This window comes from Panulirus ornatus, chromosome 54 (genome assembly GCF_036320965.1).
Source record: "Panulirus ornatus isolate Po-2019 chromosome 54, ASM3632096v1, whole genome shotgun sequence".
NCBI lineage: Eukaryota > Metazoa > Arthropoda > Malacostraca > Decapoda > Palinuridae > Panulirus > Panulirus ornatus.
Genome location: NC_092277.1, coordinates 7,119,389 through 7,136,510, shown reverse-complemented (window position 1 = coordinate 7,136,510; position 17,122 = coordinate 7,119,389). Strand labels below are relative to the sequence as shown.

Below are 17,122 nucleotides of genomic sequence, written 5' to 3'. Positions count from 1 at the left end.
AGTATACTTATGTAAGTAGGAGAGATGGCCAGAGAGCGTTATTGGATTACGTGTTAATTGACGTGCGAAAGAGAGACTTTTGGATGTTAATGTGCTGAGAGGTGCAACTGGAGGGATGTCTGATCATTATCTTGTGGAGGCTAAGGTGAAGATTTGTATGGGTTTTCAGAAAAGAAGAGTGAATGTTGGGGTGAAGAGGGTGGTGACAGTAAGTGAGCTTGAGAAGGAGACCTGTGTGAGGAAGTACCAGGAGAGACTGAGTACAGAATGGAAAAAGGTGAGAACAATGGAAGCAAGGGGAGTGGGGGAGGAATGGGATGTATTTAGGGAATCAGTGATGGATTGCGCAAAAGATGCTTGTGACATGAGAAGAGTGGGAGGTGGGCTGTTTAGAAAGGGTAGTGAGTGGTGGGATGAAGAAGTAAGAGTATTAGTGAAAGAGAAGAGAGAGGCATTTGGACGATTTTTGCAGGGAAAAAATGCAATTGAGTGGGAGATGTATAAAAGAAAGAGACAGGAGGTCAAGAGAAAGGTGCAAGAGGTGAAAAAAAGGGCAAATGAGAGTTGGGGTGAGAGAGTATCATTGAATTTTAGGGAGAATAAAAAGATGTTCTGGAAGGAGGTAAATAAGGTGCGTAAGACAAGGGAGCAAATGGGAACTTCAGTGAAGGGCGCAAATGAGGAGGTGATAACAAGTAGTGGTGATGTGAGAAGGAGATGGAGTGAGTATTTTGAAGGTTTGTTGAATGTGTTTGATGATAGAGTGGCAGATATAGGGTGTTTTGGTCGAGGTGGTGTGCAAAGTGAGAGGGTTAGGGAAAATGATTTGGTAAACAGAGAAGAGGTAGTGAAAGCTTTGCGGAAGATGAAAGCCGGCAAGGCAGCAGGTTTGGATGGTATTGCAGTGGAATTTATTAAAAAAGGGGGTGACTGTATTGTTGACTGGTTGGTAAGGTTATTTAATGTATGTATGACTCATGGTGAGGTGCCTGAGGATTGGCGGAATGCGTGCATAGTGCCATTGTACAAAGGCAAAGGGGATAAGAGTGAGTGCTCAAATTACAGAGGTATAAGTTTGTTGAGTATTCCTGGTAAATTATATGGGAGGGTATTGATTGAGAGGGTGAAGGCATGTACAGAGCATCAGATTGGGGAAGAGCAGTGTGGTTTCAGAAGTGGTAGAGGATGTGTGGATCAGGTGTTTGCTTTGAAGAAGGTATGTGAGAAATACTTAGAAAAGCAAATGGATTTGTATGTAGCATTTATGGATCTGGAGAAGGCATATGATAGAGTTGATAGAGATGCTCTGTGGAAGGTATTAAGAATATATGGTGTGGGAGGCAAGTTGTTAGAAGCAGTGAAAAGTTTTTATCGACGATGTAAGGCATGTGTACGTGTAGGAAGAGAGGAAAGTGATTGGTTCTCAGTGAATGTAGGTTTGCAGGCAGGGGTGTGTGATGTCTCCATGGTTGTTTAATTTGTTTATGGATGGGGTTGTTAAGGAGGTAAATGCAAGAGTCTTGGAAAGAGGGGCAAGTATGAAGTCTGTTGGGGATGAGAGAGCTTGGGAAGTGAGTCAGTTGTTGTTCGCTGATGATACAGCGCTGGTGGCTGATTCATGTGAGAAACTGCAGAAGCTGGTGACTGAGTTTGGTAAAGTGTGTGGAAGAAGAAAGTTAAGAGTAAATGTGAATAAGAGCAAGGTTATTAGGTACAGTAGGGTGAGGGTCAAGTCAATTGGGAGGTGAGTTTGAATGGAGAAAAACTGGAGGAAGTGAAGTGTTTTAGATATCTGGGAGTGGATCTGGCAGCGGATGGAACCATGGAAGCGGAAGTGGATCATAGGGTGGGGGAGGGGGCGAAAATTCTGGGAGCCTTGAAGAATGTGTGGAAGTCGAGAACATTATCTCGGAAAGCAAAAATGGGTATGTTTGAAGGAATAGTGGTTCCAACAATGTTGTATGGTTGCGAGGCGTGGGCTATGGATAGAGTTGTGCGCAGGAGGATGGATGTGCTGGAAATGAGATGTTTGAGGACAATGTGTGGTGTGAGGTGGTTTGATCGAGTGAGTAACGTAAGGGTAAGAGAGATGTGTGGAACTAAAAAGAGCGTGGTTGAGAGCAGAAGAGGGTGTTTTGAAGTGGTTTGGGCACATGGAGAGAATGAGTGAGGAAAGATTGACCAAGAGGATATATGTGTCGGAGGTGGAGGGAACGAGGAGAAGAGGGAGACCAAATTGGAGGTGGAAAGATGGAGTGAAAAAGATTTTGTGTGATCGGGGCCTGAACATGCAGGAGGGTGAAAGGAGGGCAAGGAATAGAGTGAATTGGAGCGATGTGGTATACAGGGGTTGACGTGCTGTCAGTGGATTGAATCAAGGCATGTGAAGCGTCTGGGGTAAACCATGGAAAGCTGTGTAGGTATGTATATTTGCGTGTGTGGACGTATGTATGTACATGTGTATGGGGGTGGGTTGGGCCATTTCTTTCGTCTGTTTCCTTGCGCTACCTCGCAAACGCGGGAGACAGCGACAAAGTATAAAAAAAAAAAAAAAATGTTAATAAGTATGTTGAATATTCCTGGGAAATTATATGGGAGGGCATTGATTGAGAGGGTAAAGGCATGTACAGAGCATCAGACTGGGGAAGAGCAGTGTGATTTCAGAAGTGGTAGGGGATGTGTGGATCAGGTGTTTGCTTTCAAGAATGTATGCAAGTAATACTTAGAAAAACAGGTGGATTTCTATATGGATTTTATGGATCTGGAGAAGGCATATGATAGGGTTGACAGAGATGCCTTGTGGAAAGGTTCTAAGAGTATAAAGTGTGGGAGGTAAGTTCTTACAAGCAGTGAAAATTTTTTTTCCAAGGATGTAAGGCATGTGTAAGAGCAGGAAGAGAGAAAAGTGACTGGTTCCCATTGAATGTCGGTTTGCGGCAGGGGTGCATGATGTCTCTATGGTTGTTTAATTTGTTTATGGATGGGGTTGTTAGGGAGGTGAATGCAAGAGTTTTGGAAAGAGGGGCAAGTATGCAGTCTGTTGTGGAGGAGAGAGCTTGGGAAGTGAGTCAGTTGTTGTTTGTTGAAGATGCAGCATTGGTGGCTGATTCGGGTGAGAAACTGCAGAAGTTGGTGACTGAGACTGGTAAAGTGTGTGAAATAAGAAAGTTGGGGAGGAAATGTGAATAAGAGCAATGTTATTAGGTTCAGTAGGATTGAGGGAAAAGTCTACTGGGAGGTAAGTTTGAATGGAGAAAAACTGGAGGAAGTGAAGTGTTTTAGATATCTGGGGGTGGATTTGACAGCGGATGGAAACATGGAAGAGGAAGTGAGTCACAGGGTGGGGGAGGGGGCGAAAGTTCTGAGAGCACTGAAGAATGTGTGGAAGGCGAGAACACTATCTCGGAAAGCAAAAATGGTTATGTTTGAAGGAACAGTGGTTCCAACAATGTCATATGGTTGCGAGGCGTGGGCTATAGATAGAGCTGTGCGGAAGAGGGTGGATGTGTTGGAAATGAGATGTTTGAAGACAGTATGTGGTGTGAGTAGAGAGAATGAGTGAAGAAAGATTGACAAAGAGGATATATATGTCAGAGGTGGAGGAAACGAAAAGTGGGAGACCAAATTAGAGGTGGAAGGAGGGAATGATAAAGATTTTGAGTGACCGGGGCCTTAACATGCAGAAGGGTGAAAGGCATGCAAGGAATAGAGTGAATCGGCACAATGTGGTATACTGGGGTCGATGTGCTGTCAGTGGACTGAACCATGGAATGTGAAATGTCTGGGGTAAACCATGGAAAGTTTTGTGGGGCCTGGATGTGGAGAGGGAGCTGTGGTTTCGGTGCATTACACATGACAGCTATAGACTGAGTGTGAACGAATGTGGCCTTTATTGTCTTTTCCTAGAGCTACCTCGCGCGCGTGCAGGGGGAGGGGGTTGTCATTTCATGTGTGGCTGGGTGGCGATGGGAATGGCTATGGGGAGTGAGTATGAATATGTACATGCGTATATATGTATTTGTCTGTGTATGTATATGTATGTATACAATGAAATGTATAGGAATGTACATGTGCTTGTGTATGTATATACATGTGTATGTGGGTGGGTTGGGCCATTCTTTTGCCTGTTTCCTTGCGCTACCCCGCTAACGCGGGAGACAGCGACAAAGCAAAATAAATAACATTCTTACTTGCTGCCTTCGCCCATTCCCATCAGCACCCCGCCATACATGAAATAGCATCACCCCACCCCCTTCCAGCGAGGAAAAGACAAAAAATCTCTAGCTGTCATGTATAATGCATCGAAACCACAGCTCCCTTTCCACATCCAGGCCCAAAAAAACATTCCATGGTTTATCCCAGACCCTTCACATGCCCTGGTTCAATCCAGAGACAGCACATCGACCCCGGTATACCACATCGTTCCACTTCACTTTATTTCTTGCATGCCTTTCACCCTCCTGCGTGTTCAGGCCCCGATCACTCAAAATCTATCTCACTCCATCTTTCCACCTCCAATTTGGTCTCCCACTTCTCCTCGTTCCCTCCACCTCTGACACATATATTCTCTTGGTCAATCTTTCCTCACTCATTCTCTCCATGTGACCAAACCATTTCAAAACACCCTCTTCTGCTCTCACCACTCTTTTTATTACCACACATCTCTCTTACCCTTACATTACTTACTCGATCAAACCACCTCACACCACATATTGTCCTCAAACATCTCATTTCCAGCACATCCACCCTCCTCTGCACAACTCTATCCATAGCCCACGCCTCGCAACCATATAACATTGTTCGAACCACTATTCCTTCAACCATACTCATTGGGGAGCAGAGTTGGTGTGGGGAGCTTGTGTTGTACGGTGGAGGGTTGGGGAGCAGAGTTGGTGTGGGGAGCTTGTGTTGTACGGTGGAAGGTTGGGGAGCAGAGTTGGTGTGGGGAGCTTGTGTTGTACGGTGGAAGGTTGGGGAGCAGAGTTGGTGTGGGGAGCTTGTGTTGTACGGTGGAGAGTTGGGGAGTAGAGCTGGTGTGGGGAGCTTGTATTATACGGTGGAGATTTGGGGAGTAGAGTTGATGTGGGGAGCTTGAGTTGTACGGTGGATGGTTGAGTAGAGTTGGTGTGGGAAGCTTGTGTTGTACGGTGGAAGGTTGGGGAGTAGAATTGGTGTGGGGAGCTTGTATTGTACAGTGGAGAGTTGGCAAGTAGAGTTGGTGTGGGGTGCTTGTACGGTGGAGAGTTGGGGAGTTGGTGTGGGGAGCTTGTGTTGTACGGTGGAACGCTGGGGAGTGGAATTGGTGTGGGGAGCTTATGTTGTACGGTGGAGAGTTGGGGAGTAGAGTTGGTGTGGGGAGCTTCAGGTGTACGGTGGAAGGTTGGGGAGTGGAATTGGTGTGGGGAGCTTATGTTGTACAGTGGAGAGTTGGTGTGGGGAGCTTGTACAGTGGAGAGTTGGGGAGTAGAGTTGGTGTGGGGAGTTTGTGTTGTACGTTGGAGGGCTGGGGAGCAGTTGGTGTGGGGAGCTTGTGTTGTACGGTGGAGGGTTGGGGAGTAGAGTTGGTGTGGGGAGCTTGTGTTGTACGGTGGAGAGTTGGGGAGTAGAGTTGGTGTGGGGAGCTTGTGTTGTACGGTGGAGGGTTGGGGAGCAGTTGGTGTGGGGAGCTTGTGTTGTACGGTGGAGAGTTGGGGAGTAGAGTTGGTGTGGGGAGCTTGTGTTGTACGGTGGAGGGTTGGGGAGCAGTTGGTGTGGGGAGCTTGTGTTGTACGGTGGAGGGTTGGGGAGTAGACGGTACGACCCTTGGTCACGACGGTACGACCCTTGACCACGACGGTATGACCATTGACACCGTTGGTACGACTATAAACCCCGATGGTACGCCCCTTGATCAAGACAGTACGCCCCTTGACCACGACAGTACGACCACGAGGTACGACCCTCGACCCCGACGGTACTAACCTTGATCACGACGGTATGACCATTACTCACGACGGTACGACCCTTGATCACTACGATACAACCCTTGATCACGATACGACCCTTGATCACGACGGTTCGACTCTTGATCACGTCGGTACGACCCTAAACCACGACGATACGACCCTTGATCACGACGGTACGACTCTTGATCACGACGGTAAGACCTCTGATCACGACGGTACGACCCTAAACCACGACGGTACGACCCTTGATCACAACGGTACTACCCTTGATCACGATACGACCCTTGATCACGACGGTACGACCCTTAATCACAACAGTACGACCCTTGATCACGACGGTACAACCCTTGACCACGACGGTACGACCCTAAACCACGACGGTACTACCATTGATCACGACGGTACGACCCTTGATCACGACGGTACGACCCTTGATCACAACGGTACGACCCTTGGTCACGACGGTACTACCCTTGATCATGACGGTACGACCCTAAACCACGACGCTACTACCATTGATCACGACGGTACGACCCTAAACCACGACGGTACTACCCTTGATCACGACGGTACGACCCTTGATCACGACGGTGCGACCCTTGATCACAACGGTACGACCCTTGGTCACGACGGTACTACCCTTGATCATGACGGTACGACCCTAAACCACGACGGTACTACCCTTCATCACGACGGTACAACCCTTGATCACGACGGTACGACCCTTGATCACGACGATGCGACGCTTGATCACGACGGTACGACCCTTGATCACGACGGTAAGACCCTTGATCACGACGGTACAACCCTTGATCACGACGGTACGACCCTTGATCACGACGGTAAGACCCTTGATCACGACGGTACGACCCTTGATCACAACGGTACAACCCTTGATCACGACGGTAAGACCCTTGATCACGACGGTACGACCCTTGATCACGACGGTAAGACCCTTGATCACGACGGTACGACCCTTGATCACGACGGTAAGACCCTTGATCACGACGGTACGACCCTTGATCACGACGGTAAGACCCTTGATCACGACGGTACGACCCTTGATCACAACGGTACAACCCTTGATCACGACGGTACGACCCTTGATCACAATGGTACTACCCTTGATCACGACGGTACTACCCTTGATCATGAAGGTAAGACCCTTGATCACGAAGGTACGACCCTTGATCACGACGGTACGACCCTTGATCACGACGGTACGACCCTTGATCACAATGGTACTACCCTTGATCACGACGGTACTACCCTTGATCATGAAGGTAAGACCCTTGATCACGAAGGTACGACCCTTGATCACGACGGTACGACCCTTGATCACGACGGTACGACCCTTGATCACAATGGTACTACCCTTGATCACGACGGTACTACCCTTGATCATGAAGGTAAGACCCTTGATCACGAAGGTACGACCCTTGATCACGACGGTACGACCCTTGATCACGACGGTACGACCCTTGATCACAACGGTACTACCCTTGATCATGAAGGTAAGACCCTTGATCACGACGGTACGACCCTTGATCACGACGGTACGACCCATGATCACGACGATGCGACGCTTGATCACGACGGTACGACCCTTGATCACGACGGTAAGACCCCTGATCACGACGGTACGACCCTAAACCACGACGGTTCTACCCTTGATCACGACGGTTCGACAATTGACAAAGACGGTACGACCAATGACCACGACGGTACGACCCTTTATCATGACAATTTACCACGACGGTAAGACCCTTGATCACGAAGGTACGACCCTTGATCACAACGGTACAACCCTAGATCACGACGGTACGACCCTTGATCACGACGGTACGACCCTTGATCACGACGGTACAACCCTTGATCACGACGGTACGACCCTTGATCACGACGGTACGACCCTTGATCACGACGGTACAACCCTTGATCACGACGGTACGACCCTTGATCACAATGGTACTACCCTTGATCACGACGGTACTACCCTTGATCATGAAGGTAAGACCCTTGATCACGAAGGTACGACCCTTGATCACGACGGTACGACCCTTGATCACGACGGTACGACCCTTGATCACAACGGTACTACCCTTGATCACGAAGGTAAGACCCTTCATCACGACGGTACGACCCTTGATCACGAAGGTGCGACCCTTGATCACGACTGTACGACCCTTGATCACGACGGTACGACCCTAAACCACGACGGTACTACCATTGATCACGAAGGTAAGACCCTTGATCACAATGGTACGACCCTTGATCACGACGGTTTCGACCCTTGTTCAAGACGGTACGACCCTAAACCACGACGGTACGACCCTTGATCACGACGGTACAACCCTTGATCACGACGGTGCGACCCTTGATCACGACGGTACGACCCTTGATCACGACGGTAAGACCCTTGATCACGACGGTACGACCCTAAACCACGACGGTACTACCATTGATCACGAAGGTACGACCCTTGATCACGACGTTACTACCCTTGATCACGACGGTACGACCCTAAACCACGACGGTACTACCATTGATCACGACGGTACGACCCTTGATCACGACGGTACTACCCTTGATCACAAAGGTACGACCCTTGATCACGACGGTTTCAACCCTTGATCACGATGGTACGACTCTAAACCACGACGGCACTACCCTTGATCACGACGGTACGACCCTTGATCACGACTGTACGACCCTTGATCACGACGGTTTCGACCCTTGATCATGAAGGTAAGACCCTAAACCACGACGGTACGACCCTTGATCACGACGGTACAACCCTTGATCACGACGGTACGACCCTAAACCACGACGGTTCTACCCTTGATCACGACGGTTCTACCCTTGAGCACGATGGTGCGACCCGTCAACACAACGGTACGACCCTTGAGCACGATTGTAAGACGCCTGGAGCACGTTGGTACGTCCATTCAACCCAACGGTACGACCCTGGAGCACGACTGTACGACCCTTGAGCAAGACGGTACGACCTTTTGAGCACGATGGTACGACCCTTCAATACCATGGTACGACCCTTTAGCAAGACGTTAGGACCCTTCTACACAGCGGTAAGATCATTCAGCACAAAGGTACGACCCTTCAACACAACAGTACGACACTTCAGCAAGACGGTACGACCCTTCAACACAACGGTACGACCCTTCAGCAAGAGAGTACGACCTATATCAAGAGTGAATGAGAGGAGGAGAACTGCTACTCAGAAGTGACCACTTGTGAATTGATGGACATTTTGCTATGTATATTGTGGGTTACTTGTCAAGTACACCAACTTTTCTTGTGTTCCAAGTGGGTTTGAAAGTCTATCGAGCAATAGACACATTCTCGTTTACCAGTGAAATATGGGTTAGTACGGCCCATGTCTTCCTGCTTATTATTAAATCTACCTAAGTATCTTCGTTGAAATTTTGTTGTCAAATTACACGCTGCCAAACCTTCCATGTTAGTGAAACGTACACTGGAATGTCCGCAGACATTTTGATTACCGTGAAATATGCTATGGTAGGTGTGTGTGTGTAGGTGTGGGTTTGTGTGATGTCGTCTGGTAAGGCAGGCAAGAAGGTAGGTAGGCAAGCAAGGAGGTAGGTAGGCAAGCAGGCAAGAAGAAAGGCAAAGAGGAAGGTAGGCAAGCAAAAAAGGAGGCAAGAAGGTAAGTAAGGAGGTACGTAGGCAAGCAAGAAGGCAGGCAAGAATGTAGGTAAGGAGGTAGGGAAGCAAGCAGGCAAGAAGGAAGGCAAAGACAAGCAAGCAAAAAGGCAAAGAAGCCAGGCAGGTAAGCAGGAAAGCGGGCAGGCAAAAAGATAAGCAGACAAACTAAAAGGCAAGTAGACAAAAACACAAGCAGGCAGGCAAAAAGGCATGCAAGCAGACAGGCAAACAGGAAGGAAGGCAAAAAGGTAGGCAAGCAAGCTAGCAGGTAAGCGAGAATGCAGGCAGACAAAATGGCGGACAGGCAGGCGAAAAGCAAACCGGCAAATACGCAAGCAGCCAGGCAGGCAGGCAGCCAGGCAAAAGGACAGGCAGACAAGCAAAAAGACTGGCAGACAAGCGTAAAGGCAGGTAGGCAGAAAGGGAAACAGGCAACAGGTAAAAAGGCAGAGGAAGTCATAAAGGCAGGCAGGAAAATACGCAAGCAGCCAAGCAGGAGAAAAGTTAGGCAGGCAGGCAGGCAAAATGACATGTAGACAGGTAAAGACAGGCAACACGACAGGTAGGGAGAGGTAGACGTAAATACAGCCAGGCAAAAAGCAAGCATGCAAAATGACTGGAAGGCAGGAAAGCAAAAAGTTTGGCAAGAAGGAAGCAAAAAGGCAGGCAGGTAGACAACAAACAAAAAGGCTGGTGGTGGGCAGTACAAAAACGCCAGGTAGACAAAAAGGGCAGGCAAACAATAAGGCAAAAAGGCGGGCAAACAATTAGGCAGAAGGGCAAGCAAAACCCAGGCAGGTAGGCAAAAGTGGAGGCAGTTTCCTGGTGGTTATCAAGACATTTCCAGGACAATATGTGGTGTGAGGTGGTATGATGATCGAGTAAGTAGTGTAAGAGAGATGTGTGGTAATACAAAGTGTGTGGTTGAGAGAGCAGAAGAAGGTGTTTTGAAATGGTTTGGTCACATGGAGAAAATGAATGAGGAAAGATTGACCAAGAGGATATATGTGTCGGAGGTGGAGGGAACGAGGAGAAGTGGGAGACCAAATTGGAGGAGGAAGGATGGAATGAAAAAGATTTTGGGTCTGAACGTGTAGGAGGGTGAGAGGTGTGCAAGGAAGAATGAATTGGAACGATGTGGTATACCGGGGTCGACGTGGTAAATGGACTGAACCAGGGAATATAAAACGTTTGAGGTAAACCATGTAACGGTCTGTGGGGTCTGGAGGTGGAAAGGGAATGATGGAAGACAAGTATGAAAATGTACATGTGTTTACGTGTATTTATATGAGTTCACGGGGGAGATGAAACACGCTTAGTTCCCAAGTGCACTTTCGTGTAATAATCATACCATTAGTAGAGATACGAGAAATATATGAACTGACACATTTCTTTCTTGTATCACAAAATTGTGTCCCTTTCCATTATGCATGTATGTATGTATGTGTATATGCTATGTATATATACGTTATGGAAGTATATCTATCTATCTATCTATCTATCTATCTATCTATATATATATATATATATATATATATATATATATATATATATATATATATTTATATATTTGTTATACTTTGTCGCTGTCTCCCGCGTTTGCGAGGTAGCGCAAGGAAACAGACGAAAGAAATGGCCCAACCCCCCCCCCCATACACATGTATATACATACGTCCACACACGCAAATATACATACCTACACAGCTTTCCATGGTTTACCCCAGACGCTTCACATGCCTTGATTCAATCCACTGACAGCACGTCAACCCCGGTATACCACATCGCTCCAATTCACTCTATTCCTTGCCCTCCTTTCACCCTCATGCATATTCAGGCCCCGATCACACAAAATCTTTTTCACTCCATCTTTCCACCTCCAATTTGGTCTCCCTCTTCTCGTTCCCTCCACCTCCGACACATATATCCTCTTGGTCAATCTTTCCTCACTCATTCTCTCCATGTGCCCAAACCACTTCAAAACACCCTCTTCTGCTCTCTCAACCACGCTCTTTTTATTTCCACACATCTCTCTTACCCTTACGTTACTCACTCGATCAAACCACCTCACACCACACATTGTCCTCAAACATCTCATTTCCAGCACATCCATCCTCCTGCGCACAACTCTATCCATAGCCCACGCCTCGCAACCATACATATATATATATATATATATATATATATATTTTTTTTTTTATACTTTGTCGCTGTCTCCCGCGTTTGCGAGGTAGCGCAAGGAAACAGACGAAAGAAATGGCCCAACCCCCCCCATACACATGTACATACACACGTCCACACACGCAAATATACATACCTACACAGCTTTCCATGGTTTACCCCGGACGCTTCACATGCCTTGATTCAATCCACTGACAGCACGTCAACCCCTGTATACCACATCGCTCCAATTCACTCTATTCCTTGCCCTCCTTTCACCCTCCTGCATGTTCAGGCCCCGATCACACAAAATCCTTTTCACTCCATCTTTCCACCTCCAATTTGGTCTCCCTCTTCTCCTCGTTCCCTCCACCTCCGACACATATATCCTCTTGGTCAATCTTTCCTCACTCATTCTCTCCATGTGCCCAAACCATTTCAAAACACCCTCTTCTGCTCTCTCAACCACGCTCTTTTTATTTCCACACATCTCTCTTACCCTTACGTTACTTACTCGATCAAACCACCTCACACCACACATTGTCCTCAAACATCTCATTTCCAGCACATCCATCCTCCTGCGCACAACTCTATCCATAGCCCACGCCTCGCAACCATACAACATTGTTGGAACTACTATTCCTTCAAACATACCCATTTTTGCTTTCCGGGATAATGTTCTCGACTTCCACACATTTTTCAAGGCTCCCAAAATTTTCGCCCCCTCCCCCACCCTATGATCCACTTCCGCTTCCATGGTTCCATCCGCTGACAGATCCACTCCCAGATATCTAAAACACTTCACTTCCTCCAGTTTTTCTCCATTCAAACTCACCTCCCAATTGACTTGACCCTCAACCCTACTGTACCTAATAACCTTGCTCTTATTCACATTTACTCTTAACTTTCTTCTTCCACACACTTTACCAAACTCCGTCACCAGCTTCTGCAGTTTCTCACATGAATCCGCCACCAGCGCTGTATCATCAGCGAACAACAACTGACTCACTTCCCAAGCTCTCTCATCCCCAACAGACTTCATACTTGCCCCTCTTTCCAAGACTCTTGCATTTACCTCCCTAACAACCCCATCCATAAACAAATTAAACAACCATGGAGACATCACACACCCCTGCCGCAAACCTACATTCACTGAGAACCAATCACTTTCCTCTCTTCCTACACGTACACATGCCTTACATCCTCGATAAAAACTTTTCACTGCTTCTAACAACTTGCCTCCCACACCATATATTCTTAATACCTTCCACAGAGCATCTCTATCAACTCTATCATATGCCTTCTCCAGATCCATAAATGCTACATACAAATCCATTTGCTTTTCTAAGTATTTCTCACATACATTCTTCAAAGCAAACACCTGATCCACACATCCTCTACCACTTCTGAAACCACACTGCTCTTCCCCAATCTGATGCTCTGTACATGCCTTCACCCTCTCAATCAATACCCTCCCATATAATTTACCAGGAATACTCAACAAACTTATACCTCTGTAATTTGAGCACTCACTCTTATCCCCTTTGCCTTTGTACAATGGCACTATGCACGCATTCCGCCAATCCTCAGGCACCTCACCATGAGTCATACATACATTAAATAACCTTACCAACCAGTCAACAATACAGTCACCCCCTTTTTTAATAAATTCCACTGCAATACCATCCAAACCTGCTGCCTTGCCGGCTTTCATCTTCCGCAAAGCTTTTACTACCTCTTCTCTGTTTACCAAATCATTTTCCCTAACCCTCTCACTTTGCACACCACCTCGACCCAAACACCCTATATCTGCCACTCTGTCATCAGACACATTCAACAAACCTTCAAAATACTCATTCCATCTCCTTCTCACATCACCACTACTTGTTATCACCTCCCCATTTACGCCCTTCACTGAAGTTCCCATTTGCTCCCTTGTCTTACGCACCCTATTTACCTCCTTCCAGAACATCTTTTTATTCTCCCTAAAATTTACTGATAGTCTCTCACCCCAACTCTCATTTGCCCTTTTTTTCACCTCTTGCACCTTTCTCTTGACCTCCTGTCTCTTTCTTTTATACTTCTCCCACTCAATTGCATTTTTTCCCTGCAAAAATCGTCCAAATGCCTCTCTCTTCTCTTTCACTAATACTCTTACTTCTTCATCCCACCACTCACTACCCTTTCTAAACAGCCCACCTCCCACTCTTCTCATGCCACAAGCATCTTTTGCGCAATCCATCACTGATTCCCTAAATACATCCCATTCCTCCCCCACTCCCCTTACTTCCATTGTTCTCACCTTTTTCCATTCTGTACACAGTCTCTCCTGATACTTCTTCACACAGGTCTCCTTCCCAAGCTCACTTACTCTCACCACCTTCTTCACCCCAACATTCACTCTTCTTTTCTGAAAACCCATACTAATCTTCACCTTAGCCTCCACAAGATAATGATCAGACATCCCTCCAGTTGCACCTCTCAGCACATTGACATCCAAAAGTCTCTCTTTCGCACGCCTGTCAATTAACACGTAATCCAATAACGCTCTCTGGCCATCTCTCCTACTTACATAAGTATACTTATGTATATCTCGCTTTTTAAACCAGGTATTGCCAATCATCAGTCCTTTTTCAGCACATAAATCTACAAGCTCTTCACCATTTCCATTTACAACACTGAACACCCCATGCATACCAATTATTCCCTCAACTGTCACATTACTCACCTTTGCATTCAAATCACCCATCACTATAACCCGGTGAAATTGATGAGAACTGCTATTGACGTTTGTGTGAATAAATTGTTCATTTCTTTTTCCATAGCCAGAGGTTGAACCATTATGTGACGTTCATTTTTTCATTCATTTCAAGCTAAAATTTTGTTTTCTAAATTGTTTCTTACATTTTTCATATGTATATATATGTGTGTGTGTGTGTGTGTGTGTGTGCGTGTGTGTGTGTGTGTGTGTGTGTATATATATATGTATATTATCCCTGGGGATAGGGGTGAAAGAATACTTCCCACGTATTCCTCGCGTGTCGTAGAAAGCGACTAGAGGGGACGGGAGCGGGGGGCCGGAAATCCTCCCCTCCTTGTATTAACTTTCTAAAATGGGAAACAGAAGAAGGAGTCACGCGGGGAGTGCTCATCCTCCTCGAAGGCTCAGAGTGGGGTGCCTAAATGTGTGTGGATGTAACCAAGATGTGAAAAAAGGAGAGATAGGTAGTATGTTTGAGGAAAGGAACCTGGATATTTTGGCTCTGAGTGAAACGAAGCTCAAGGGTAAAGGGGAAGAGTGGTTTGGAAATGTCTGGGGAGTGAAGTCAGGGGTTAGTGAGAGGACAAGAGCAAGGGAAGGAGTAGCAATACTCCTGAAACAGGAGTTGTGGGAGTATGTGATAGAATGTAAGAAAGTAAATTCTCGATTAATATGGGTAAAATTGAAAGTTGATGGAGAGAGGTGGGTGATTATTGGTGCATATGCACCTGGGCATGAGAAGAAAGATCATGAGAGGCAAGTGTTTTGGGAGCAGCTAAATGAGTGTGTTAGCGGTTTTGATATATATATATATATATATATATATATATATATATATATATATATATATATATATATATATATATGGCGATGGGAATAGATGAAGGCAGCAAGTAAGGATATGTCTGTGTATACATGTATAATGTGTATATATATATATATATATATGTATACGTTGAAATGTATAGGTATGTATATGTGCGTGTGTGGGCGATTATGTATATACATGTGTCTGTGGGTGGATTGGGTCATTCTTTCGTCTGTTTCCTTGCGCTATCTCGCTAACATGGGAGACAGCGACTAAGTATAATAATGATAAGAATAATTGTGTGTGGGTATGTTTGGATGTGGGTGTGTGTGTGGGTGTGGCTGTGTCGGTTGTGTGTGTGTGGGTGTGTGTGTGTGTATGTGAGTGTGGGTGTATGGGTGTGTGTGTGTGGATGTATGGGTGTGTGTGTTTGGGTGTGTGTGTGTGTGTGTGTGTGTGTGTGTGTGTGTGTGTGTGTGTGTGTGTGGGTGAGTGTGTTTGGGTGTGTGTGTGTGTGTGGATGTATGGGTGTGTGTGTTTGGGGGTGTGGGTGTATGGGTGTGTGTGTGTGTTTGGGTGTGTGTGTGGGGGTGTGTGTGGGTGTGTGTGTGGGGTGTGTGTGGGTGTGTGTGTGTGGGTGAGTGTGTTTGGGTGTGTGTGTGTGTGGATGTATAGGTGTGTGTGTTTGGGGGTGTGGGTGTGTGTGTGTGTGGGTGTATGGGTGTGTGTTTGGGTGTGTGTGTGTTTGGGTGTGTGTGGGTGTGTGTGTGTGTGGGTGTGTGTGTGTGTGGGTGTGGGTGTGTGTGGGTGGTGTATGACTATTAAGAGAAAGATTGACATCAAAATAAGTCCTAACTTCTTAAGGTGGAAATGGATCAGATTACATGTGCACATATCTAATGCTAACTTATCAGTATTTCCCACACCACATCCCCCACAGTTCACTCCACATATGAACACCAACTTGGTCACAAACACCCACCGGAAACACATAATACAAGCCCACATTTCAATACATATTACTCACATGATGATGGTGATGCCCCGAGCCTGGCTGGTGGGCGACTGAAGCCAAGGTCGCCTCCTCCACCACCACACATATTGCCATAATATATCATCTCATTTTTTCTTTATATAGTTTTTATCAAATAGGAACATCATTACCTTCCTCTTTCCATAGGATAATCATTAATAACTCACATATAAAATTTTTGTTCTATTGTCTAACCTCTTTACCTTTCAATAATATTAATTATTAATAAATAATAAATGGTTGAGTGCACCGCTAGCTAGCCGCCTGGACACGTCAGTATTTTCCAGAACGGACCTAATGGGGTTTTTTATCAATTATTATTATTAATTAGAGATAAACAGGTTAAAAATTATAACAAAAACTGAGTTATTAATCATTATCTTATCAAAACAGGAAGGTAATGATGTTTATATTTGGTGACAACGATATAAACAATGAATGAGGTGATCTATTATGGCCGGGTGGGGCGGGGGGGAGGAGGAGGAGGAGGCCAGATGGGGCGCCAGCAACCGTAGTCTTCTGTGTCCACAATCCTGGGGATAGTGTGTCCACAATCCTGGGGATAGTGTGTCCACAATCCTGGGGATAGTGTGTCCACAATCCTGGGGATAGTGTGTCCACAATCCTGGGGATAGTGTGTCCACAATCCTGGGGATAGTGTGTCCACAATCCTGGGGATAGTGTGTCCACAATCCTGGGGATAGTGTGTCCACAATCCTGGGGATAGTGTGTCC

The 17,122-nt window shown here is 46.4% G+C and overlaps 1 long non-coding RNA gene across 2 annotated transcripts in view; it reads right to left on the bottom strand.

The window, feature by feature from the left end:
* LOC139765371 (uncharacterized) overlaps positions 1–16,645 on the bottom strand; it is a 203,756-nt gene extending 187,111 nt beyond the window's left edge. For both annotated transcript variants that reach the window (XR_011716658.1, XR_011716659.1), the window contains exon 1: positions 16,383–16,645. This is a non-coding gene — a long non-coding RNA (uncharacterized lncRNA). The remainder of the gene's footprint in view (positions 1–16,382) is intronic.
* Positions 16,646–17,122: the final 477 nt, after the last annotated feature.